At 33.7% G+C, this 26,924-nt stretch overlaps 2 non-coding genes across 2 annotated transcripts; one reads left to right on the top strand and one right to left on the bottom strand.

The window, feature by feature from the left end:
• Positions 1–6,830: 6,830 nt before the first annotated feature.
• On the bottom strand, positions 6,831–6,936 carry LOC128040702 (small nucleolar RNA R71). The gene has a single exon (XR_008195508.1). It is a non-coding gene; the product is annotated as a small nucleolar RNA R71 (small nucleolar RNA).
• Positions 6,937–21,107: 14,171 nt separating this feature from the next.
• LOC128040736 (small nucleolar RNA R71) lies at positions 21,108–21,214 on the top strand. The gene has a single exon (XR_008195542.1). It is a non-coding gene; the product is annotated as a small nucleolar RNA R71 (small nucleolar RNA).
• The last annotated feature ends 5,710 nt before the right edge of the window (positions 21,215–26,924 follow it).

The raw sequence follows: 26,924 nt of genomic DNA, 5'->3' as shown, positions 1-26,924 counted from the left end.
TTTAGAGGAAGATTGAGCATTTTTTTATTTCGTTCTTAAAAGACTTGTACTAATTATTGGATGATTTTAATTTAAACTTCGTAGGAGTAGGTTAATAAGTATAATTTTCATTTTGTTGCACTTTGTTAAATTTTTTATGTAGGATCCCAACATGAAGAAGACACAAACAATTTGAGGTAACACAATCAAAGGAGGAAGCACCCACTATTAGCAATTGGAGCGACCACGATCATTCGGGTAACTCCCTTCCTTATCTATTATTGGGCTACACATTGAGGACAATGAGTCAACAAAAGTGTCGGGGGTATTATAGAAAATTTACTTCAAATTTTTACATTTTTTGGGATGTTTCTTGTCTTTTGTGTGCTTGAGTTTGTAGAAATATAATTGATTGGTTAGGAACATGTACATAGGTTGCTTGTGTTTATGAATAAATTTGGCATGATGATATGTGATTTTAAACTTTTGATTATTAGGCTACTAATTTCTATATGTTACACTATAAATAGGTATTAAGCAATCAACTGTACCATGTGATATTGAAAATACAAGGAAACAAGCATGCTGGTAAGAATAATAAATAGTTGAATTTGTATTTGTTTGTTGATTGAATTTGTGCATATTGATATATTTAGGAATGACCTAAGGCATTGTTTGGAACACATCTAGAGCCAAAAAGTTATCATAATTATATTTCACCTTAAGTACAAAATTTTGAGCTTGTTGAAACTTATTGATGAACCACATTACAAGCCCCGAGTTTGAAAACATCGATTTGTATTTGCCCTTGCTCTTTGGTCCTGCACTACACGATGATAGATGTCTGGCCATACGTATTGACAATTAAGTAGATACACCATGACAAAGTTTGTAAAAATAGAGTGAATAAGGAAAGGCTAGTGTGATATGAGAATTATAGGTTAGCCTGAAAGTACAAAATAAAAAGAAAAATCAAAAAAGAAAACCCATACGAGTAGAAAAAGTACCTAAAAAGCCAAAAAGCATTCTTGAGTGAGAAAATTTGAAAAAAGAATAGTGACAAATGGGAAAAAAATAGAAAAAACTCGTTCAGTAGTGCACCAAAACTCGTAGGCTAGCTGTAGTTACTATGTCATGCTATGATTTCCTATCTGGAGAGACAAAGAAGGTGTAAGAAGGAGAAATAAGACAGTGAGTGCGTTAGGGTCACTAAGGGGGAAGAATAGGGATCAATACGATGTGCCAAACTATTTTTGTGTTTGTAACCCTTTTGATGCTTACTATTTTTTTTAATTCCATATCTGTCCTAAGTTTCAGAACGTTACAAGTCCAAAAGTCCTATGTGACCTAAATATCCTTCTACATGGATGGACATCATACTAGACATGTTCATGAGCAACTATTTGTATTTTGCTCGAATAATCAAAGTACTTGTATGATTTATTGATTGATTCCTATAGGAGAGACCCTTAATACTTGTATATTTTGTAACATACTGAAATTAGATGCTTGAAGTCAAAGGTGGTAATTCAACTATTCAACATGTTGAAGTTGTTAGTAAGCATGAAATGTCTAAGTCATATGCTCCGAAGTGAATACTTGTATCAAATTTTCTCAAAGGTTGTCATGCTTATTTGTCATCTTTTTCTATGTTGCTTGAGTATAAGCAATGACTTAAGTGTGGGGGAGTTTGATCTGTAGAAATTCAGTGTAGCAGATTAAAGAAGTTTTCGCACTTAAAGAGCTTGAATACAAGCATTTTCATTACATTTTAGTTAAGTTTCTTTAGTTTTACTTACATTTAATAAAATGTACAAATTGAGTCTTTTATTGACCACCTTAAGGGTCGAATGAGGCCTAAGGGAGAACTAACATACTGTGTAAGTGTGTAGGAGACCATTAGCAGGCATTTTAGGATGATATTGAATGCTATGTCGCAACACGAGAGGACTGCTATCGCAACATAGGGAACATAATAAAGAAAACTCAAGTCTACCTTTGATGCCGTGACACCGGCATAGGGTGTCACGACATACCTCTGAAGATGGCTACAGAGGAGCATATTGTTTGTTATGTTACGACATAAGTCTTGGTGTGTCACAACATCGACTCTGGAACAGAAATTAGACACAAAGTAGAGGTGTTTTGGTTCGTACAATCAAAATTAAAGCTTAGGAACATCAGCTGACCTAGGGTTAAGGACAATGACCACCTGAAGGCTATAAATAGGCTCCTTTGACACATGTTAAAGACACCTAGGCATTAACCTAGTTTCTTTCGTTAAATCTAGTTTTGCTTGCTTTCTTTCTTATGTTTCTATAATTTAGGGTTTTCGTTGTTTTCTTTCAAGTGATCTGAATTGTTAAATCATTCCACTTTGTGGATTTATGCTTAGTATCAATACAATCAGGCTCTTTCATTTACTCTATCTTGTTGATTTAATTAGCATGTTTTCTCCTTATATTGATTATATATTGTTTATGAACGCCATGAGGAGGTAATCCTTATATGAGGGATTAGCATGTGGAGGTATGATCGGTTAACTATTTTGTAGGGTTACTCAATGGATTAGCTATTTGGGAAAGGGAGAATGTGAAATAAACCCTAGGCCTGACAACTTCGGGAAGTCATCAAGGTGGGAATTAACCCAAAATTGATATTGTCCATCTGTGAACACATTAACCCCAAACTAGTTTGGACTGTAAGGTTGAAAGATAAGTAGTTCTCGCTGACTCGTTATGTTAGTGGGCAATCAGAAAATCTTGCTAGGGTAGTGACTGGTTGATTAACGTGGAACCCAAAGTGACAGCTGATGGAGATTATCGAAGCGAGCTAATCCCCCATAATCAGATTTGATTTATTCTTAGCGAGCTAATCCCCCATAATCAGATTTGATTTATTCTTCCTTTTTAATCTCTAGAATTTTATCTTTTTATGTTGATTTACTTTTTTATCATTATAAAAACCCCAAAAATCCTTTATTTTATATTCTTCGTACTATAATTGAATCTAAAGTACTAATTAGATCTTTTATTTCTTAGATTAAAATTGATCTAGTGCTCGCCTCTATTCGGTACGATCCTTGGAGTACTCACCCACTGCTTTGTAAAACTGCATTACAACTAGACTCGTATACTTGTAGATACCACCTCATAACTTTATATTTTATTATAGTATTCACACTCTAGACGTTAGTACATCTAGAGGTGGTCATTTAGTTCGAGAATTGTTTAGTTGTATATAATTTTTGAGAGAATTAGTCTTGTCGTTTACATACTAGTATTACCCTCAGAGCTCGTAAAGATTTATAATATTTTCCATGTTTTGATGATACAATGGTATAGATAAGATTCCTCTTACTTGATTACTTTCGACGAGATAGAAATACAACCTAACATGATATTTAATGGGTTTAATGAGTACCGTTAGTGAAATATTTATGGCTCTGACATGATCTTGAAGAACCTATGCGGGAAAACAAAAAATATATGACATCACATTACCTGAATCTATTCACAAGCAAAAAATTTCGAGGACAAAATTTCTAAGGGGGAGAGTTGTAATAGCCAGTTTTTTAATGGTGTCAAAAATAGTGATTTCGGATAACCAACTCCGATGAGTGAGTCTGTAAATATTATTATTTAATATTTATGAGTCAAATTCGGCAATATAGTGAATTTTTATTTGATAAACTTTGTTAATTGGACAGCTAATTAAAGTACAAGTGATTTGTACTAAAAGTTAAGTGATTTTGGAAAATGAGGTATTGGGGCTTTGTTTCCATAATCTGAGCCCATAAATATTTTTATTAAAATTTTTTGGAGTTTTTATATGTGTGTTTAATTTTGGTTCGGATATTTTAATGTTTAGATAGTTAATTAAGGAAAAAGGTCTAAATCGTAAAAATTGTAAAAGTTAATCGCTTTTCGTTTTTATGGATTAAATGGGTCTAAATGAATAAGTGGATGATTTTAAATGAAAAATATGCCATAAATATTGTTAATGGATGGTAAATGGTGACTTTTAAGTTAAAATAATGTTTAAATTATAATAATTAAACTTAAGTATAAATAAAATAATATTAATTAAAAAAACAAAACAAAAAGCATCATTTTCATGTTTCGTGCTTTCTCCTACCAAAAAACACCATGGAAGGAAAGCTTAGGAAAGTTTGAAAATTTGACCATTGCATTATAAAGTAATTGAGTTAGGAACTAAAGGGAAAACTATCGAAGTCCCTGTTATCTAAAGTAGTTTCGTTTTGTCAAGTAAGTTCATACGGTATAAATATGTTTAATTTTATTTTAAGTTTTATCTTTATGTTCATTAATGTTTTATTAGCAATTTTAATTGGCTACAATTTGTACCCAAATTCAAAATGGAATCAAATTGAAATGGATTGTCACGAAATGGTATAATGCGAGGTTAAATCTCGATGAAAATAGCAAAAGTCTCATATATGAGGGTATGAGTTTTGCCCAGGTTCTAAGCTTCTGCATATCCTGCAGAATCAAGAATATAGGAATAGGTTCTAAGCTCCAACATATGTTGCGGACTTGAGAATATATGTATTGGTTCCGAGCTCTTACATATGTTGCGGGGTTGAGAATATAGGACAAAGTCCTGTCCAGACTATTAATCTATCGTGATTCGGTGTAGTTGATTAAACTAGTGTTCACACTTAAGGAGCCTAAATACAAGCATTTTCATTACATTTTAGTTAAGTTTCTTTAGTTTTACTTACATTCAATAAAATGTGTAAATTGAGTCTTTTATTCACCTTAAGGGCTTAATGAGGCCTAAGGGAGAGCTAACATACTTTGTAAGTATGTAGGAGACCATATAAGGTATATTAGGTTGATATTGGATGTTATGTCGCAACACGGAAAGTCTGATGTTACAACATAGGGAATAGAATGAAGAAAATTCAAGTCTACCTTCGATGTTGCGACACAGACTGAGGGTGTCATGACATGCCCCTGCAGATGGCTACAAAGGAGCATACTGGTTGCTACATCGCGACATAGGTCCTGGTGTGTCGTGACATCGACTCTGAGACAGAAATTAAGTAAGAAGAATGGGCGTTTTGGTCCACACAATCAAATTTAAAGCTCGAGAACGTCAGCTGACCTAGAATTAAGGACGACGGCCACCTGAAGGCTATAAATAGGATCCTTTGGCACATGTTAAAGACACTTTTTCATCAACCTAGTTTCTTAATTTAGATCTAGTTTTTTTTCTTTCTTAAGTTTCTAGAGTTTAGTTTATTTGTTCGTTGTTTTCTTTCAAAAGATCTAGATTGTGGAATCATTCAACTCTATGGATTTACGCTTAATATCAATACAACCAGGCTATTTCATTTACCTTATCTTGTCAATTTAATTAGCATGCTTTCTCTTTACATCAATTATATATTTTTTATGAATGCCATGAGGAACTAATCCTTTTATAAGGGATTAGTGAGTGGAGGTATGATCTGTTAACTATTTTGTAGGGTTACTCAGTGCATCAGTTATTTGGGAAAGGGAGAACGTGAAATAAACCCAAGGCCTGACAACCCTAGGAAGCCAAGGTGGGAATTAACCAAAATTTGGTATTGCCTATTTAGGAACCCCTTAAGCCCACCAGTCTGGACTATGAGGTCAAAAGATAAGTCGTTCTTGCTGACTTATTATGTTAGTGGAAGATCAAAAGATCCTACAAAGGTAGTGACTGGTTGATTGACAAGGAACTTAAAGTGACAGTTGATAGAGATTACTGAAGTGAGCTAATCCCCCATAATCAGATTTGATTTATTCTTCCTTTTTAATCTTTTGAATTTGATATTTTTATGTTGTTTTAGTTTTATAATTATAAAAACCCCAAAAATCTTTTATTTTATATTCTTCATACTATCATTGAATTTAAAGTATTAATTAGATCTTTAAGTGTTTAAGTTAGAATCGATCTAACAGCTGCCTCCCTTGGGTACGATCCTCGGAGTACTCACCCACCCCGTTGTAAAATTATATTGCAATTAGACTCGTATACTTGCGGATACCACCTCGTAATTATATATTTTTGTGTAGTATTCACACTGTAGATGTAAGTACATCCAGAGGCGGTTAAGTTGTCGGCCCCGTTGCTGGGGAGTTAACGTCACTAGGTTAATTTTAATTTTTGCACTTTAAGGGAATAATTAAGAAATTTGTAGGTTATAGATACAATTCTATTCTGTTTATTGTTATTAATCTCGTCTTTTTAGGTTTAGTATATGACTCGCAGTAGGGCCACACCTATTGTAGTAGCCATAGATCCAGAGAGAATAATCGAAAAAAATCTTTGTCAGTAATAGCAGTAGCAGTAGCAAATGCAAGATCCACCACCACCAGTTGCATGTAACATACCCCGTGAAAATCCACTATTTGACGATGCTGACGATAACACCCTAGGAAACCCACCAGCACCACAGCTTCCTGCAAACATTCATATGGCTTGGAATGAAAGAAATTTAAGGAATTATGCCTTACCAAGTCTTGACATGGTTCAAGAAAGTATCGTAAGGCCGATAATTTCAACTAATAATTTCTAGATAAAACCGACTATGATTCAAATGATCTAGAATAATCTGCAGTTTAGGGGCACTATAATAGATGACCCTAATCAACATTAAAAACGGTTCCTTCAACTCTGTGATACTTTTAAGTATAACACAGTCACTAATAACGCTATTCATATTCAGTTATTCCCCTTTTCCTTGATTGATAATGCTTTTTCCTGGTTAGACTCGCAGGAACCCGGGTCTATCACGACATGGGATGAACTCACTGGAAAGTTCATATAGAAGTTTTTCCCAATCAATAAAGCAGTGTAACTAAGAGGAGATATTTTTATTTTTAGATAGATGGAGGGAGAAATTTTCTATGAGGCATGAGAACTGTTCAAAATGTAGATTAAAAAATTCCTTCACCATAGATTTCCTGAGTGGATGCGACTGCAAGTGTTTTATAATGGGTTGATGCAAATGCATGATCTGAATTAAAAGAAGTAGCAGTAGAAGCACTTATGAACAGAACGTACGAGGATGTGTACGAGATCATCCAGAATATGGCACTAAACTCCTACTAATGGCCAATTGAACGATTCACATATGGTCAGAAATACACTACGGTAAAAGCTATCCAAGAGGATGATAAGTATCAATAGTTAGTGGATAGACTCAATTGTATCAAATCGGCTTCTACACCATCTATGCATGGAGGAAACAAACCACTCTTCCACTATATCAACAACTGACCTGAGGATGTAAAGTACGTCGGGAATAAGGGTGGAAACCCTTATTCGAATACATATAATCCTGACTAGAGAGATCACCCAAATCTGATATAGGGGAAATCAAAGAGCATGTAATAATTTAAATCAAGTTAAAAATACTAATTATCAACCTCCTTATTTATAGAAACCCTAAGATAGGGTCAACCCAAATGACCATACTGCATGTGGTCAATGGTTGGACAGAATTTAAGGAGAAATGAAGTCAATGAGAACTGATGTCAAACAGGTGCAATCTAAGTGCACCAGTTCAAAAAGAATATTGACTAAAATCGAGGATCAAATAAGCCAATTCATGAGCATGATGGTTGACATCAAGAAACAAATTGGCACAAGTATTACCAACAACACGAAAGATAATCTAAGGAGAGAAGGTAAGGAGCATGTGAAAGCAATTGCACTCGGATCGGGCAAAGTACTGAGTAGCCCAAGTACTACTACTTCGAAAATAATAATTGAGAATAATGACAATCCTTAAGAGGTATCCCTAGATGTAGCAAATGAGCCAAAATCAGAGGAGTTAATCACACCGGTAATAGAGACAGAGAACGAAGTAACTAAAGATTCTACCGGGACAAAAATCACATTCCCTTCAAGACTACAAGAAAACACAAGTGGGTTGAGGATGAATTTGCAAGTTTTCTAAACCTGTTTAAAACATTAAATGTTAACCAACCTTTAATTGAGTTAATTGAAAAGGTTCCCAAATACACTAAGTTTTTAAAGGAAATGATGGTTAGGCGTAAGAAAATTAAAGTAGGAGAACAAGTTAGTTTAAATGCTTCTTGTAGCGTGATTATTTCAAGATAGGTACCTCGAAATTTGAAAGACCTGGGAAGTTTTACTATTTCCGTAGAGATAGGGAGCATTCATTTTAATAGAGCTCTATGTAATCTAGGAACTAGTATTAATTTAATGCCTTTATCGATTTTTGAAAAACTTGGGTCAGGGGATTTGAAAACTACTCAAATAACATTACAGTTGGCTAACATGTCTTTTGGTACATCCAAAAGGGGTATTGGAAGACGTGTTAGTCAAAGTATGATGTTTTATTATCCCCACAGATTTTCTGGTACTTGATTTTGAAGAAGATCGTGAGATACTAATCTTATTAGGAAGACCCTTCCTGGCTACTTCTAGGCCCACTATTGATTTAGAGAAAAAAATTAACTATGGAAATCAATGGTCAGATAGAAATGTTTGAATGTGGCCATCAATCGAGTGAGGAAGATAGGAGGAAGTTAGGGGAGCAATGTAAAAAATTATTTACTTCTAACATCTCTGAGTCAAGGGAAACACTTCCTTTTCTACATGCAAAAATAATAAACATGTTTAAGGAAATGGACAAATGGGAACAGGTGGAATGGCATGATGGAAGATGGACCAATACCGACAAAGTAAGGAAATCCTCCATCAGTGAATTGGTGGCACTGTTGGATGAATCCGACAGTGAAACTTAAAAATTAGTTGAATTGCTGCTTAACTTTTGTAAATTATTGTATATGTAGGTTTATCTCTAAATCGAAACATCCTTAAAGCTGGAAGTTTTTACGTAAAATAGAGTCAGTGTCACGACATCGCCCAAGGGAGTCGCTACATAGCAGACAATTTCCTTTAGACCTTCAAACTACAGGGGTGTCATGACACAGAACCCCTGTGTCGCAACATCACTATAATTTTCTACAAGGTCAACCTGACCTAATCGCGTAACTCGACCAAATAATCTTCATTTAACTCAAATTTTAACCCTTTAAAAACCTATTTATAACCTAAAGCCATATCTACTTTTAATTAAAAACACCTCTTAACCCCTAATTATAATAGCCCATTTTTATTGAAGTTAAAATAGTGGTTTCGGGACCACAAATCTAACGTAAAAATATTTATTTTATTATTTTAATGTCTACATCATGTTAGTATCACCGTATAAAAATTTTGTTAAGACATTTTACTTGTTTGCATGCTTAATTTGATAAAAAGGACTGAATTGGAAAATGTGAAAAATTAGAGTTCTTTAAGTTAAAGGCACTAAATAGCTATAGAATTAATGTGTAAAAGTCCTTATGTGGTAATTAGACCATTTTTCATTTAAGTGGACAAATATAGGCATTAAATTAAGTGATTTGGATGTTAATTAATAAGGTTAAAAATGTAAATTAAAATAAAGAAAGGAAAGATATCATATTTCTTTCTTTCTTTCTTTCTTACTCAATCAAAGCTAGGGCATAAGGAAGCCATAACCAAGCTTCAACATTCGACCAACATTCATCCCCTTGCATGTGAGTATTTTTTCGTCTACTTTTCAATGATTTCTATGTTTTTGGACTCGTTATAGCTTAATCTAGCTATCCTAGGGACCAATTTGCAAAATTGTTAAAAGTCTAGGGATTTACAATGAATGTGTATGTATTGTTTTTGATGTTTGATGAAAGAAAATGGTTAGTTGTTGTTAGATACACAACTTTTATTAAGTGATTTTTGATGAAATTTTCATTTAGGAATTAAATTAAAAATTGTGAAATATTAATGGTGTAATTTGCGAATAATGAAATGTGTTGGCTATTATGATTTTGTATGAAATTTGTCTAGGCTTAGGTAGGGGTAAAGAAATCAAAATATTATGGGCAAAAGGATAATTTTGCAAAAATGTGAATTTGGATTGAATTGAATAGAATAATTATTATATTAATTGAATTTATTCATTTAGATCAAGATAGAGTTCGTACGGCTTTAGATCAGGGCAAAGAGAAAGCTTCAGATTAACCGGCTCCATTTCTACATTTTATCGTTGAGGTAAGTTCGTATGTTTAAATAGAGTTTTAAATTATGTTATAAATGTTATTATTTTATAATATCAAATTGTGTCTCGATGGAAAAATCCAATAGCGTATCGACGGTCACCGACTAATGGAAAGGGATAACTTCGGCTATCGAATTATGAAAAGGGATTGTGATGACCATCAATAATGAAAGGGATGGTGACGACCATCAATAATGAAAAGGGATTGTGAAGGCCATCAAACTATGAAAAGGGATGGCTTCGGCTATCAAATTATGAAAAGGGATGGCTTCGACTATCGAATTACAAAAAGGGATAGCTTCAGCTATCAAATTATGAAAAGGGATGTTGACGACCATCAATAATGAAAAGGGGTGGTGACGACCATCAACAATGAGCAGGGATGGTGATGACCATCAAATTATGAAAAGAGTTTGCTTTTGCTATCAAAATATGGAAAGGGATAGTTTCGGCATAGAACTATGAAAAGGGGTGGTAACAACCATCGTGATTTTACTTCGTGAGTACTTCGGTAAGAGTTTTCGATGCAATTTACCTTATTACTATGGAAGGTAGGAAAAATGTGTTTTCATGACAATGAAAAGTATGAACTCATATGATTCAAGCTTATGAATAATTTTTTCTTATGTTGGATTGGTCCATATGTATTTTAAGATTTTGCATTGTGTTGACAAGTATGGATTATATGTTATGAACTTACTAATCATAACATGCTTACCTTCTATTCATTTTCTATGTTTTGTAGTTAATCGGAAGCTCATTCGGATTGGAAAGTCGTCGGAGATCTATCACACTATCCATCGGCTAAATCAGTAGATTTTGGTGTTTCTAAGTTTTAGTTATAATGGCATGTATAGATATTTTGTCAGATGATGTAACCATTTGTTTTGGCTTGTGTTTTATGGCATTTTAGATGATGAAGTGGTATTAAGTTTGTAACAACCCTAGCCCATATCTGTTGCCGGATTAGGGCTACAGAGTATTACCGGAGCAAAACATTATATAAAAAACATTTTATCATCACCAACAAATCACCACATAAATCACAACAAAATCATATAAAATCATACAAACGGTCCCTTTTACGAGCCCTCGAAGCCCTAAAATGACATTAGAAATGAATTGAGACTAAATCGTAAACATATGAAATTTTTCAAAAAAAGGAAAAAAATTCAAACTGCAGGGGTCACACTGCCAAGAGACACGCTCGTGTCTTAGGCCATGTGGGCATTCGAAATAGGGAGACACGGCTATGTCCCAGCCCGTGTCTGTAGCTGTGCAACTCACTGACTTGGGTCACACAGCCAAGCCGCACGCCCTTGTGCCAAGACGTGTACCCTTTGAAATAACCCTACACGTCCGTGTGCGGGTCAGGTGCTAGGTCATTACACCCTAACTTGCAACCCTTTTAAAGTCTGCAGGGACACACGCCTGTCTCGCTTCTGATGGATGAAAAATAGGCCATTTCCAAGCCATTTTTCTCACCCAATCTCACACCACATGCACAAGCCAATTGTACCTATAATCAAGCATTCAAAACTCACTTTACATGTGCAAATTAAAGCTTACATGACATAGAAACTATCCATTCAACCAATATGCCAAAATGGAACCTCAATTTCAACAATCAAACTTACATAAACACCTAACCATTTCATTCATCAACTATACTACTAATTGAACAATTTCAATATCACATTTGCCATGGTATTCATATACCAAAAATAAGCACAACAAGTACCCTTTTGGGCCATCTTCACATCCATCATGCATCTTACCATTTTGACCTAAAACCAACCACATTCAAGCTACCAATTCTAGCCATTTACCACATCATAAACTGTCTCAATCCATGCTAACCAACAATTCATAACAGACCATAATAAACCTCATCTCAATTTCATCATATTAAATTCCACCACATCAAGATAACTATCGCACAAAATACCAAATATTCATAACATCATACCAACTAGATCAACAACCAAAAGGTCATATATACAAGTCACATATAATGGCTAAATTCATTAAAACAGACACCTATACATGCCATTATAACAATGACTCAACATCATCAAAATCTACCAATTTAGTCGATGGATAGTGTGATGGATCTCCAACAAACTTCCAACCTGAACGAGTTTTCGATTATCTAGAAACACAAAGGAAATAACACGAAGTAAGAATGAAATACTTAGTAAGTTTGTAATTCATAAACAAAGCTTACCACTTCAATATATAAGCATAAAACAATTTGAGATAATCCAACATGACTTAGCATTAGCCTAAGCAACAAGAACCTTGTTAGATAACCACAAGCTTAGCAAATTATCTCAAAACATCATAGCTTTTGTGCACACTACTTATAAGTATTCATACTTTCAAGCATATGGCTAAGCATTTTTAGAACATCATTAACTCATACCTTTTCATACTTTCTTAGCATTACTTATCGATGCATTTGTCAAATATTCCCTTTCTCATACTCGTTGAACCACTAGAATAATATCGGATACGCGTAAATCTCGCAGACCATGTGCGAACATGTGGTCGAAACCACCACTATCTCATATCTCATATAAATGCTCTCTCTTGAGCCATAAATGGGTCTACTCACACAAGCTGTTAGTCAAGACGTAGCTACACGGTTCTGCTCACACAAGCTATCAAGTAATTGAAACACATGCTGAAAACTCAGCCACTGGTAGGACGTACAGGACCAACACCCAAAACACAGTAACCCCTAATGACATGTCATTTGTATCCTATATATTCCTAACCTTCAAACAAGATCCCAAAGTTGCCAAAACTTGGTTGGATATTTCCGTAGAGTCATAATATCCATGCATATATAACATGGAAGCATTCAATTCGAACATAATTCAATGCTATTTAAATTAACGAACTTACTTGAAATACGAATGGAGAAATACTATCGATTAATCCAACACTTTTTCTTTTCCCCGATCTAAATTCGTACGTTTCTTTTCTTGATCTATATAATCAAATTTAGCTCATTCAAATTTCATTCTATTCAATTTAATCCAAAAATCATATTTTGACAAAATTACTCTTTTGCCCCTAAAATTTTAGTTTCGTTACAATTTAGTCCCTAACTCATAAAAATAAAAATTCATGCAATTTAGTATCAACCCATGCTAGCCAAATATCCATTAAGTCCCTAGCAAGCCCTATATTCCATTTATTTCACATTTTTACCATGAACATTTTTTTATTTTTCTATTAAATCCTTAAATGACAAATTCATCAAAAAATCCTTTACAAAAGTTGCTCAACTATCATCAAACATTCATTTTCATCCATCAAACATAAAAAAACTAATATAAATTCATGGTAAAACCCTAGAATTTTAACAATGTTGCAAATTAGTCCCCAGGCTAGCTAGATTAAGCTATAACGACTCTAAAAACATAGAAATCATTAGAAACGAGATGAAAAATACTCACATGCGAGGGATTTAATGCTAGCCAAAATTTGAAGCTTGGTTATGGCTTCCTTAAGCCCTAATTTCGGTTGGTGACGAAGAAAAAGGAAGATGATATATTTCTTTACTTTAGTTTATTTTAAGTTGTTTTATTAATTTACATTTTTAACCTTTCTAATTATCATTCAAATAAATTAATTTAATGCCAATATTTGTACACTTAAATAATAAATGGTATAATTACCATTTAATGCCACTCATATTTAAATTTCATAGCAATTTGACACCTTTTACTAACAGAACACTAGTTTTGCACTTTATGCGATTTAGTCTTTTTTTCAAATTAAGCTTGCAAACAATTAAATTTCTTCACGAAAATTTTATACGATGCTACTATCATGCTGAGAAAATTAAAATAATAATAAAATAAATTTTTTGATGTCATATTTATGGTCCTAAAACCACTGTTCTGTTGTCACTAAAAAGGGGATGTTACAAAGTTGGCATGTATATATTTGGCCTGTAATGGTTGTTATGTTGATATATGTATGTGGCTTTATGATGCTTGAATGATGGAAGTTGAACATGGTCATTTTGGTATGAAAAATGTAGTTGGCACATATGGCTTATGATGCTAAATGTTAAATAGGAAATTGGGTACTTGTGGATGTGATTTTGATATGTGAACAAAGTGGTAAGTTTTGGTTAAATTGTGCATATGGTTATACATGTTTAAATGTATTAGTTTGAGGTGCCTTTGGGCATATTGGTTGAATGTTTATGTACCTTACTTGAGCAGCTTGATTATGCATGTTTTTAGTCCAATTTGAGGGCTTGTTCATATGTGGAAATTTGATTGTAGGTATGTGCTTGAATGGGTGAGAAAAATGGCTTGGAAATGGTCTATTTTTCGTCCACACGGGCAGAGACACAGACGTATGTCTCAGCTGTGTGTGACACACGGCCAGGCGACACGATCGTGTGTCCCTCGTAGCTTACAAAGGGTTTCAAGTCAGCTTGTTACACAGCTTGGCACACGGGCGTGTGAGACCATTTCAAAGGGTACACAGCCCGGCACACGGGCGTGTGGCTTGGCCGTGTGACCCAAGTCAGAGAGTTACACGGACACGGACACGGGCTGGGACAGAGGCGTGTGTCTCAGTCGTGTGACCCCTACTATTTGAAAATTTTCATTTTTTTCAAAAAATTCTATATGTTTCTAATTTAGTCCTGACTTATTTCTAATGTATTTTTAGAGCCTCGGGGACTTGTATAAGGGACAATATGTATGTTATTGATTTGTTTTGCTATGATTAATGATATTAATTAAAATGTTTAAAATTTTTGATTATTTTGAAATGAAAACTTTATTAATGCTCCGTAACCCTATTTTAGTGACGGATACGAGTTAGGGGTGTTATACTAATCCCTCAAACTCTTTTAAATCCCTCAAAACATCTTAAACCCTAAACCCCCAATTTCTTAAACATTCTAGTTATTCTTCGCAAACTCTTCAACCATATTCAGGGAAACAAGGAACGGAAACATTGCGGGAAAGCACGAAATTCAAAGGAATTTTGATTCTATATTAAAGTTTAAGGGTTCGTAAATTAAACTTTTTAATGTTCCATTGAATTGTTTGCTTAGTATTTTATTAGGATATCATGCCTCCTAGAAAAGTTAGAAAAACCAATGAATCTAAACCATCGACGGATCCAAACCCCCATAATTTCACAAACCCAAATATTGGGAAATATATTACTGAACTTCAAGGAAAAACCTTTATCCAAGAGAGGGGATTCGATCCATTAATTGTTTTGTGTAAGGAAATATGGCCTTTAGTTAGATATCATAGGTGGGAACATTTTTGGACGATCCCAAAAGAGAATGGCGTGGCCCCATTGCTCAAGAGTTTTATGCGTCTTTACGGGACCATGAGTCTAGAAATACTGAAGGTTGTATATGGGATATGGTACTTGTGCGGGGGAAGGAAGTGCGAGTAACCCCTCGAATCATCTGTGATTTTTATAATGCTCCATATTATGAGAATTATTTCATTGATGAAGTGATCTAGAATACTTCAGAGATATAGATATGGATAGTATTATAAACTTTTTGACTGAAGGTAGGGGTGAATGGAAATATCGCCCAAGTACCAATATCCCAGTGTCCTTTCATCAAGTAATCATGTTTCCTAAGGCCAAAATGTGGATCCAATTTGTATGCACAAGAATTGTACCTGCTTTAATTGTTTCTAACGTTAACACCTTTAGAGCAGTGTTACTTTATGCTATTTTACAGAAAAAAGCACGTATGTAATGGTAAATGGATTCATCAGAACATGAGAAGATGCATTCGAAGCCAGACAGTTGGAGTCTTCTTTGCCCACCTAGTGACAGCATTATGCAAAAAGGCGGGTGTACTGTAACAGTATTTGTGCAAGTGTACATAGACGTTCAAGTAATAAGTAAAATGGGTTATTGTCTCCACATGGGCTGTGTATGTTAATCGATTATTTGTAAAATTATAAGTTAACAATTTGGTGCTAAAAACTCAATAATTTGAATGGTGATGTTTAAACAAAGTGGAATTCACTAGATGCAAAGATTGATCCTTACTGCAATTTTAATCTAAATGGAAATTATCTAAATGTATGAATGAATGGCTTTAGCAACAAAAACAATCATCATAAAATAGGCTAGGATAATTATATTAATTAACTCAATTCATTTTCATCATGTTTAACATTGTTCAGAAATATTCCATGGCAACTTGATCTTTCATGAGTTTGGAAACAAAATTAAGTCCTTTCAGAATCTTTTACTTAATGAAATATGCATTTTACTGATCATATTAAACTAAGGGTTTCTTAGTATTTATGTGAGGTAACAAGGAAATTTACGTTTGAAATAGTTTAATCACATAAACCTAAAAACTATGCAAGATAATAGAACTAGTTAAAGATATTATGAGACTCTAATTTAGTTGGGTTTAATGATCTAAATTGAGCATTGTACTTTTCAATTATGCGTCTACTAGTCGTTGTCAGGTTAGGATTGCTCAGCTAATCTGAATGCACCTATTCACCTATGAATGAAATACATCTTGGTTTTAATTGAAAACATGATTGACTGAGGCACAAACATGTTAAACATGAATCAAATAAATATTATTGAATTAACATTATCATCCTAGCAAACAGAATTAAGCTAACATTGTTGATGTCAAGAACAATAAGCATATAGCAAACATAATTAAACTAAATAACAAGAAGGAAAGAGTAAACTCTAATTCTTGGAGTAAAATAAAATTAAAATAAAATTTTCAAAGCTACTTGATTTTCAAAATTTTTTTTGTCTTGGATCTCAAGGTCAAATTCTTGGTGTAAAAATATCCATCGAATTAGCCTCGGCTTAACATCTTTCTTTGTGAGTAAATACTTAATAGCCACATGATCCTATAAAATCTGCAACATTGGTACCTATAAGATATGAACGGAACTTGTCAAAAGCAAAAACTGTAGCAAAGAGTTCTTTTTCAGTTACCCTATAATTGAGCTGGGCTCCTGTCAAAGTTCTTCTTGCATAGTAGATAGGATGAAACATTTTGTTTCTTCATTGACCCATCATAGCTCCAACAACGAAATCGCTTGCATAACACATAAACTCCGAAGGTTAGTTCCAATTAGGTGTAACAATTATTGATGCTGAGATTAATCGATTTTTCAATGCATTGAAAGCTTCTAAACGTGTTTTGTTAAAATAAAAAACAATATATTTTTCTAAAAGCATACACGGCCGTATCCCAGCCTATGTCCGAGCCACTGCAACTCTCTGACTTGGGTCACACGGCCAAGCCACACGCCCGTATGCCAGACCATGTAATTCTCGAAATGCAACCTTTAAAAACCTACAGGGGACACATAGCCGTGTCACCTAGCTATGTGTCACACACAACTGAGACACACGCCCGTGTCTCTGACCGTGTGGACGAAAAATAGGCCATTTCCAAGCCATTTTTCTCACCCATTCATGTACACACCTATAACCAATTTTACCACATGTAATCTAGCATCCCAAAGTACACCAAACCATACAACATCAAGCTATCCAAATAAGACATATCAACCATTTCAATCATTCAAAATACCAAATTCGCAAACCAAAACATAATGGCTAACACATCAACCAAAAACACCCATACATGTGCATATTTATCCAATTATTAATTAACTCGTTTCCATGCCAAAACATAACATAATTGCTACGTAATCACTACGCTATATTAGATTCATGCCAAACACATCAAATGACATTCAGCTAATCATCAACCATAAGTTAACCTATACATCCCATTATAACCTTAACCAAGACATCAAAATCTACCGATATGATCGTTGGATAGTGTGATAGATCTCCGACAAGCTTTCAACCAATTGAGCTTCCGATAAACTAAAAAGTAAAGGAAAGAAAACCATATAAGCAATGAATGCTTAGCAAGCTCGTATAAACCATAAGCATAATATTACATTTCAATAATGAACATTATAGGTTAAATCTAAACCTATACCAATGCCTCAAGATTTACCAAACCATAATTACCAACTCGGAAGTGTGTAAACTCATTTATGTCACACATATTTATAATTCATAACATGAAAGGATTTTATGGAACGTAATGTATAACCATTAACCTTTCTATAAAATTATACACCTCTCAATTTACTTACTTTCCTTTCCTTTCCCAATGCTTTTCATTAACCTCAACAACATTATTAATTCTCAATTCAGTGTATTTATTCATGACATCGATAGATTCACTCAAAGCATAAGCAATTTACTATCATATGGAAACATCATTTATCTCATTAAACCTTTTTATAACATCATAATACATCCTAATTACGTACTTACCGTATCATTCCTTTTTCTTACATGTTTCATATGCATAGTACAAGCATAATCACAAACATCAATCCTATCCACAAGCTTGACATAAGCCTAAGCATCCACATTAAACATGTTAGCATACATGGTATAAATGATAAGCAAAAATAACATATATAGCCATTGATCTCGACATGAACCATTAGAAATTGTCACCTATCTCAACTTTCATAATTTCCATGTATCAACATATCAAGGATATTCATATAGTTTCATGTCTTAATTCATATCGTTTTCTTTACCATTTCATTTGCATAACACCTAAGACATAAATATAGCATCAGTTAAATCATACTTTTCATAATCATGAATGTTCTTACTTGAATCACCGATACATCATACCTTTCTATAATTGTCATAGTAAATTCAATCGGAGCCCTTACCGATTCGTCCCTTTTCATGCTCGTTGAACCACTTAGAATAATATTGAATATGTGGGAAAGCTCACACAAAGTGTGCTAAACACATAGTCGTAGCTCACACAAGTTGTAAAATGGGTCTGCTCACACAAGCTGTCGGTCGGAATGTAAGCTACACAATGCTGCTGACAAAAGCTTTCGAGTATTGTAACTAATGCCGGACCTCAGCCATCAGTAGGACACTCAAGACTAGTATCCGAAACATAGTAACCTGGGTCTGCTCACACAAGTTGTCGGTTGCAACGTAGCTACACGGTGCTGCTCACACAAGATGTCAAGTAACCGCAACACATGCCAAAAACTCAAGACCAGCACCCGAAACACCGTAACCCTAATGACATGTTATTTGTATCCTATATATTTGTAATGTTCAAATAAGACTCGATATTCATCGTACGTCTTTGAATTTCCCTTGTTTCATTACATGATAAATTGTATAATAACATATATATATCGATTCATTTTCAATAAAATTCATATAATAACGTTCAATTTAATCAAAAATATACATAGTACAGTTCATACGAGCTTACCTGGTTAAATTGCAAAAATAACAAAGTTTAGGGGCATTTTGGTAATTTTCCATTTTCCTCGATTTTCAATTTATTCATTTTTTTACATTTTTACAAATTACCCCTAAAGTTTTACTTTTATTCAATTTAGCCCTTGAGCCCAAAACATGAAAATTAACCATTTTTACCCAAAATTTAGCCTAGCCGAATACTTTTGGCATCCTATAAAGCCCATTTATGAAAAAATTTCACAAGAAATTATTTTATTTTTACTATTTTAATAATTTAGTCCCTAATTGATAAATTCATCAAAAATCACTTAATAAAATACTTTTAAATAACAATATAATATCTCAAACTCATCATTTAACATCTAAAATCACAAGGTTCATCAATGGAAACATTCAAAATCTTAAACAACTTCAAAATCGAAGGTAAGGCTAGCTGGACCTAGTTGCAATGATCTCAAAAACATAAAAATTACAATAAACGGGTCTAAAATCACATACCAAATTTGCTTGTGAAGTTGCCGAAACCTCCAAGCTAAAAAAAATGGCTTCTTCCCACATTACAATCGGTTACCAAGACTTGAAAAAGATGAATCAAACTTTTGTTTTATTTATTTTAATATAATTATCAAATTACCATATTAACCTTAGTTAATAATTAAATAAAACATCAAATTCATGTCCACTATTGTCCACTAACACCTTGAATGGTCTAATTACCATTTAAGTCCCTTTTCCTTTATTTAATTAACCATTTAATCACTCAAATCAAATAGTGATTAAAATTTGCATTTTTATAATTTAGTCCTTTTAATTAATTAACCATTGAAACGTTAGAAATTTTCAACGAAACTTTAATACCACCTTAATGTCACTCCGTAAATATTTATAAAAATATTTACGGCTCGTTTTATAGAAACAAGGTCTTTATACCTTAGTTTCTAAAACCACTTGACGTTAAGGTCATACCACTTGAACTTAATAAATTGTTTATATAACATAAATTATCATATCAAAAACCTTTTAAAAACCATATTTTACTCGTAAATATTAAATATAATATTTACGAACTTACTCGTTGGATTTGGTGGCCCCGAAACCACTGTTTCTGACACCACCGTAAAACAGGTTGTTACGTGTTGACTAAACCCTTGGGATTGATTCGGTCTATGCTGCATATGATTGTTCAGTCCATTTCCTTGGCTACTCAAGGAAAAGTTCGGACGATTCCACCATGATAGATTGTAGAAGTTGGACTATGGTCCTTGTCCATTTCTATTTTGATATTGATTCCTTACATAAGAAACAGACTCGGGGTTTGAAGGGAAATTCTCGAAGGAATGACCACCCCCACAATACATACAGGAAACAACATCATACTGACTTGGTGATTAAGCTACAAAATTATTCAAACCATTAGTGGTAAACTATTTCAATATTAAGGAAATAAAATATACTTGAGCAGAGAGTGAAGTCAACGCATCCACTTCATGACTCCAGCTACTCATCTTCCTGAAACTACTCGATTTGTTGGCCATTGGTAATTGTTGTTAGCAATCCTGTCAATGACCTCGTAAGCCTAGTTATAAGACTTAGACAAAATCGCACCATTCGTAGAAGCATCTACCATTAATCCTCTATTTGCATTGAGACCGTTATAAAACATCTCCAACTGGATGAAATGAAGAATCCCGTGATGAGGATACTTATGAAGCAATTCCTTGAATCATTCCCATGTCTTGTATAAGGACTTATCATCCAATTGTTGGAAAGTAGTTATCTCATTTCGCAACTTTGCTTTTTTACTCGGTGGAAAATACTTTACCAAAAACCTTTTTGCTAATTTTTACCATCTAGATATTGAACTTGGTGGCAATTAATTCAGCCATGCTCGTGCTTGATCTCGCAATGAGCACAAAAACAACTTCAACCTTAATGCATCTTCAGTCAAACCAACTATCTTAAATGAATCACTCACCTCCATGAGTAATCAAAGCTGAATATGTGGATCTTCCATGGGCAGACCACTGAATTGGCCCACCATTTGGAGAATTTGAAACATCATTGGTTTCAATTCAAATTGGGGTGCTTCAATATCCGACCTTATAATTATCAGATTTAACTTAATGAAGAGTGGCACAACGTACTGTCTTATGGCACAACCCCTATCATCCATAATAAGGATTTGTTTGTGCACATGATTGACTCCATTACCTTGTCCATCTTTTTTATTTCTATGGTCTATCTCGATTTGTTTTAAAGCTAATCTTTCGCATCTTCTCTGTCTAAATGTCCGCTCAATTTCAGGGTCTATAGGTAATAGATCGATGATTCGATCTATGCTCACAAACACCTGATAAATAAATAACAAATAAAGAATAAATTAGTAGACTTAAAAATTAAATAAAAAATAAAAACCAAACTGTAAAAATAATTTCACAAAGAATGATTAAGGCAACAGTTCTCGGCAACGGCGCCAAAAACTTGTAACGATATTTGTGCAAGTTTACACAGTCGTTCAAGTAATAAGTAAGTAAAATGAGTTATCGTCTCCACAGGGACTATGTGTGTTAATTGATTATTTTTAAAATTAAAAATTAAAAAATTGGTGGTAAAAACTCAATAATTTGAATGGTGATGTTTACACTAAGTGAAATTAACTAGATGCAAAGATGATCCTTAATGCAATTTTAATCTAAATGAAAATTATCTAAATGTATGAATGAATGGTTTTAGCAACAAAAATAATCAACATAAGATAGGCTAGGATAATTATATTAATCAACTCAATTCATTTTCATCATGCTTAACAATGTTCGAAAATATTCCGTGGCAACTTGATCTTTCATGAGTTTGGAAACCAAATTAAGTCCTCTCAAAATCTTTTACCTAGTGAAATATGCATTTTACTGATCATATTAAACTAAGGGTTTCTTAGTATTTATTTGAGGTAACAAGGAAATTTACATTTGAAACAATTTAATCACATAAACCTAAAAACTATGCAAGATAATAGAGCTAACTAAAGATATTATGAACCTCTAATTTAGTCAGGTTTAATGGTCTAAATTGAGCATTGCACTTTTCAATTATGTGTCTACTAGTATTTGTCTGGTTAGGATTGCTCAGCTAATCTAAATGTATCCATTCACATATGAATGAAATACATCTTGATTTTAATTGAAAACATGATCGACTGAGGCACAAATATGTTAAACGTGAATCAAATAAATATTATTGAATTAACATAATCATCCTATCAAATAGAATTAAGCTAACATTGTTGATGTCAAGAACAATAAACACATAGCAAACATAATTAAACTAAATAACAAGAAGAAAATAGTAAACTCTAATTCAGTTCAGTAGCCTATTGGATTTTTTTGACTGATGTGTTCCTCCATTCTGCTCGTTTCTCTTTTGCCAAGGTTTCTTAATGTGGCTGACCAAGTTAGTGTCTTGACAAAGCTTTTGTTGACTAAAGAATGGAAAGGAAAATGGGAAGGCTAGGCGTAGGGAAAAGGGAACAAGAGAGGAAATGAGAGAATGCTAGTGAATGAATGACTTAAGGGGTGATTTGAAAGGTGAAAGGTGTGTGGTATTTATAGGTGAAGGTAAGGGTGAAGTTGACTAAAAATAGAATTTGAAATTCCTCCTTCTCCCATGCTTGGCCGGTCGCAAATTGTGGAAAAGGGGATGACTTGGTTGCTTCATTTTGAATTCAAAACTTTGTTATTAATAGCCATAAGGTGGATAGTTTCAAAGGGTAGACTTGTGTGCTAATTTCTAACATCTTTCCAACTGTAGGAACCTTCAACAAAATATTTCAAAACTTATTTTTGGGCAGCCATTTGCTTGTGCCAAAATTGGGATTTAATTCCTCCTTGTTGGATGATTTCTTAGTCCAATAAATAATCAGACTTGTCCATCATGTAGCACACTTTTACTGGGTCAAATTTACATCCTTATGACCCAGTTTTACATTGTCTTGTCATCCAAATAGAGTGGGTATGTGCATGTCCATGCAACATTTATATTAATCTCATCTTCTATAGCCCTTCTGCATAGTGAAAATCCACATATTAACAATTAACATGAAAAAATATAAATTATGCACAAAAAATCATGTAATAAAGCATAATTTCACATACTTTATAAATTCGTGTCCAATATAAATACTTAAGTAAAATTTACTTAATTCAATAACAGTTACTCAAGATTAACATATTTATTAAGTTAAAAGGTGGTAAAAATATATAGAAAAATCTTATATAATTTCGAGTTTACATGTACCTATGACATCCATTGAGCAAATGCTAAAACCATCCAAAAGTATTATTGGTGATACCTTGTTCCAATAGTACACATAATTGTGAGCCAACTAATTGAAGGATTGGAACAAGCGACAACAAGAAGCAATGGCTACACCGGCTCTATCACAAAGGTTGACTCGAGCTTAACGAGACGTCGGTGAAAATAGTCATCCAAAGCTTGGTTGGATGATACAATGGATGCAAGAGTCGGGACCAATATTCCAAGAATTTGCAAGGCAAAATAACATCTGGGTCCCCAATTATACACCTGACATTTTCGGGCTAACAAATATAGAAGAAGAAGAAGAAGAAGAAGAAGTGCATGAAAACAAGGAAGAAGGAGAAGATAAGGAGAATGATGAGAGTGAGGAAATGGATGAGGAGGATGATTAAACTATTTTAATTTTATAAAGACTTGTATTAATTTTTGAATGATTTGTATTTAATTTAGACTTTATAGGAGTAGGAATAAAAAATAGATTTTTCATTTTCTTGTACCTTGTTAAATTTTCTCTGTAAGAATCCGACATGAAAGAGACACACACAATTCGAGCTAACACGATCAAAGGAGGAAGCACCCACCATTAGCAATTGGAGCGACCACAATCAATCGGGTAACTTCTTTCCTTATCTATTTATCAGCTACACATTGAGGAGAATGTGTCAACTAAAGTTTGTTGGGTAACATAGAAAATTTGCTTCAAACTTTTACAATTTCTTTTATTTTCCTTGCCTTTTGTGTGCTTGAGCTTGTAGAAATACAAGTGATTGGTTAGGAGCATGTACATAGGTTGCTTGTGTTTATGAATAAATTTGGTGTGATGATGGATGATTTTAAACTTTTGATTATTAGGCTACTAAGTTCTATATGTTACACTATAAATAGGTATTAAGCAATCAAGTATACCAAATCATATAGAAAATAAAAAGAAACAAGCATGCTAGTACAAATGATAGATAGTTGAATTTTTATTTGTTTGGTTGACTAAATTTCTGAACGTTGAGATGTTTAGTGATGTGACCCTAGCTCGGGAAGTTACCACCGAACCCGTTGAGCTGCCACAAGGACCTATAACTATGTCATTATTAGCTAATTTAAGATGAATAATTGTGACTTTTCAGCTAGGCCTTATCTAGCACTATAAATACTTGTAATCAGCTGCGCATTGTAAGCGACTTTTTCCAAATATATGCTTAAACTGAAACTTGTGAGATTTCCAACTCTCTTAGTTCACTTCAAGACTAAATTGACTTATCAAGTTTTCTTGTGGCATCATTCTTTCTTTTGTTTAAACTGAACTTATCACCTTTGTTTTTTTTTGGTGTGGCGTTCATATACCTTTGGTTCCTATCACTTTTGATAGTGGGTCAAGGTCTTTGCTGTTTGTTATTTTTTTTAAACCCTAAATCACCTAAGAGCCATTTTGAAACTCGGGTCAACAATCCAATATTGTTGGTTCATTCTTGGTCTTAGCCAAATTATCCATTATTTATTTAACCATTTTACCTAATGCCATTTTTTGAATCCATTTATCGTATTTTGTTTTGTTTAACCCCGAGAAGAACTTATCCTTACTCAATTCATGATCGGGCAATCTAAACGACTCGAATCATTCTGAAACGAGTTCGTATCATTTAGGGATGACCGAAGTCATTGTTTGGAACACATTTAGATGTAAAAAGCTTTCCTAATTATATTTCACCTTTAGTACCAATCTTTGAGCTTGTTGATACTTCTTGATGAACCACATTATAAGCCCTTAGCCTAAAAATGTCAATTTGTATTTTCCCTTGTTCTTTGGTCTTACACTGTACAATTGTAGACGTTTGGTCATACGTATTGAGGGTTAAGTAGATACATCATGGCGAAGTTTGTAAAAATAAAGTGAAAAAGGAAAGACTAGTGAGATATAGGAACTATAGGTTAGCCTGGAAGTGCAAAAAAATAGAAAAAAAGTAAATAGAAAATCAATACGAGTAGAATAAGTACTTCAAAAGCTAAAAAGCACTCATGAGTAAGATGTACTGAAAAGGAGAAATGTCACAATGTCACAAAAGAAAGAAAAACCCGTGCATAAGTGCATAAAAAACTCGTAGGCTAGTCGTAGTTACTATGTCATGCTATGATTTCTTATGTGGAGAGATAAGGAAGGTGAGAGAAGGAGAAATAAGGTAGTGAGCAAGAAAGGGTCACTAAGAGGGGAAGAATAGAGATCAGTACGATGTGCCAAACTATTTTCATGTTTGTAACCCTTTTGATGCTTTCTTTTTCTTTTTTTTTTTGGAATTTCATACATGTCCTAAGCTTTAAAATGTTACAAGCCGAAAAGTCCTATATGACCTAAATATCCTTATACATGAATTGACTTCATACTAAACATGTGCATAAATGACTATTTGTATTCTGCTCGGATAATCAAAGTACTTGTATGATTTTTTTATGGATTTCTATAGATGAAACCCTTAATACTTGTATATTGTGTAACATACTAAACTTAGATGTTTGAAGTCAAAGGTGGTTAGTCAACTATTCATCATGTTGAAGTTTTAGTAAGCATGAAATGCCTAATTCATATCCTCTAAAGTCAATACTTGTATCATATTTTCTCAAGGTTTGTATCATATTCTGAAACAAGTTCGTATCATTTGGTTTCAAAGCTAGCGAATTTGGAGTAAGAATCAACATTCTCGGCATTACGGTATTGTAGTTCATTTAAAAAAATTTCGAATTTAAAAAAAAAAATTCAGCATCCATTCAAATTCAAGGAGAGAATATCAAGTTTTACAAGTAAAAGAAGAAGAAGAAGAAGTTAGTTTTGAAAATTCTACTTGCTGCCCAAAATCATCCATTCAATATCCTACCAATCGGCCACACCATAACCCAACCATTTGTTTCTAGCCTACCTTCTTGTCCTACAACATTTCCTACCTTTAAATCAAGAACGCTTTGCAAATCGACCCACAACGACTACTTCTAAGTCTAACTAGTCCTTTTGAGAACTTAGAGAGGCGGAGTGAGGGGAAAAAGGCAAGAGAAAGTGAGACTATTCGAGCGAGTAAGAGCCAAGTGAGTGTGATTTCTTTGTGAGTGGATAGTGAGGTTTTAGTTTTGTTGTGAGTTCCTAAAATGTCACAAAGTTTGAAAAGAAATCCAAACGTGGAAGGCGAGTTTCGTCCTGTAAGAAGCGTTG

Source organism: Gossypium raimondii, chromosome 4 (assembly GCF_025698545.1).
Source record: "Gossypium raimondii isolate GPD5lz chromosome 4, ASM2569854v1, whole genome shotgun sequence".
Lineage (NCBI taxonomy): Eukaryota > Viridiplantae > Streptophyta > Magnoliopsida > Malvales > Malvaceae > Gossypium > Gossypium raimondii.
This window is presented reverse-complemented; position numbering and strand designations above follow the sequence as displayed.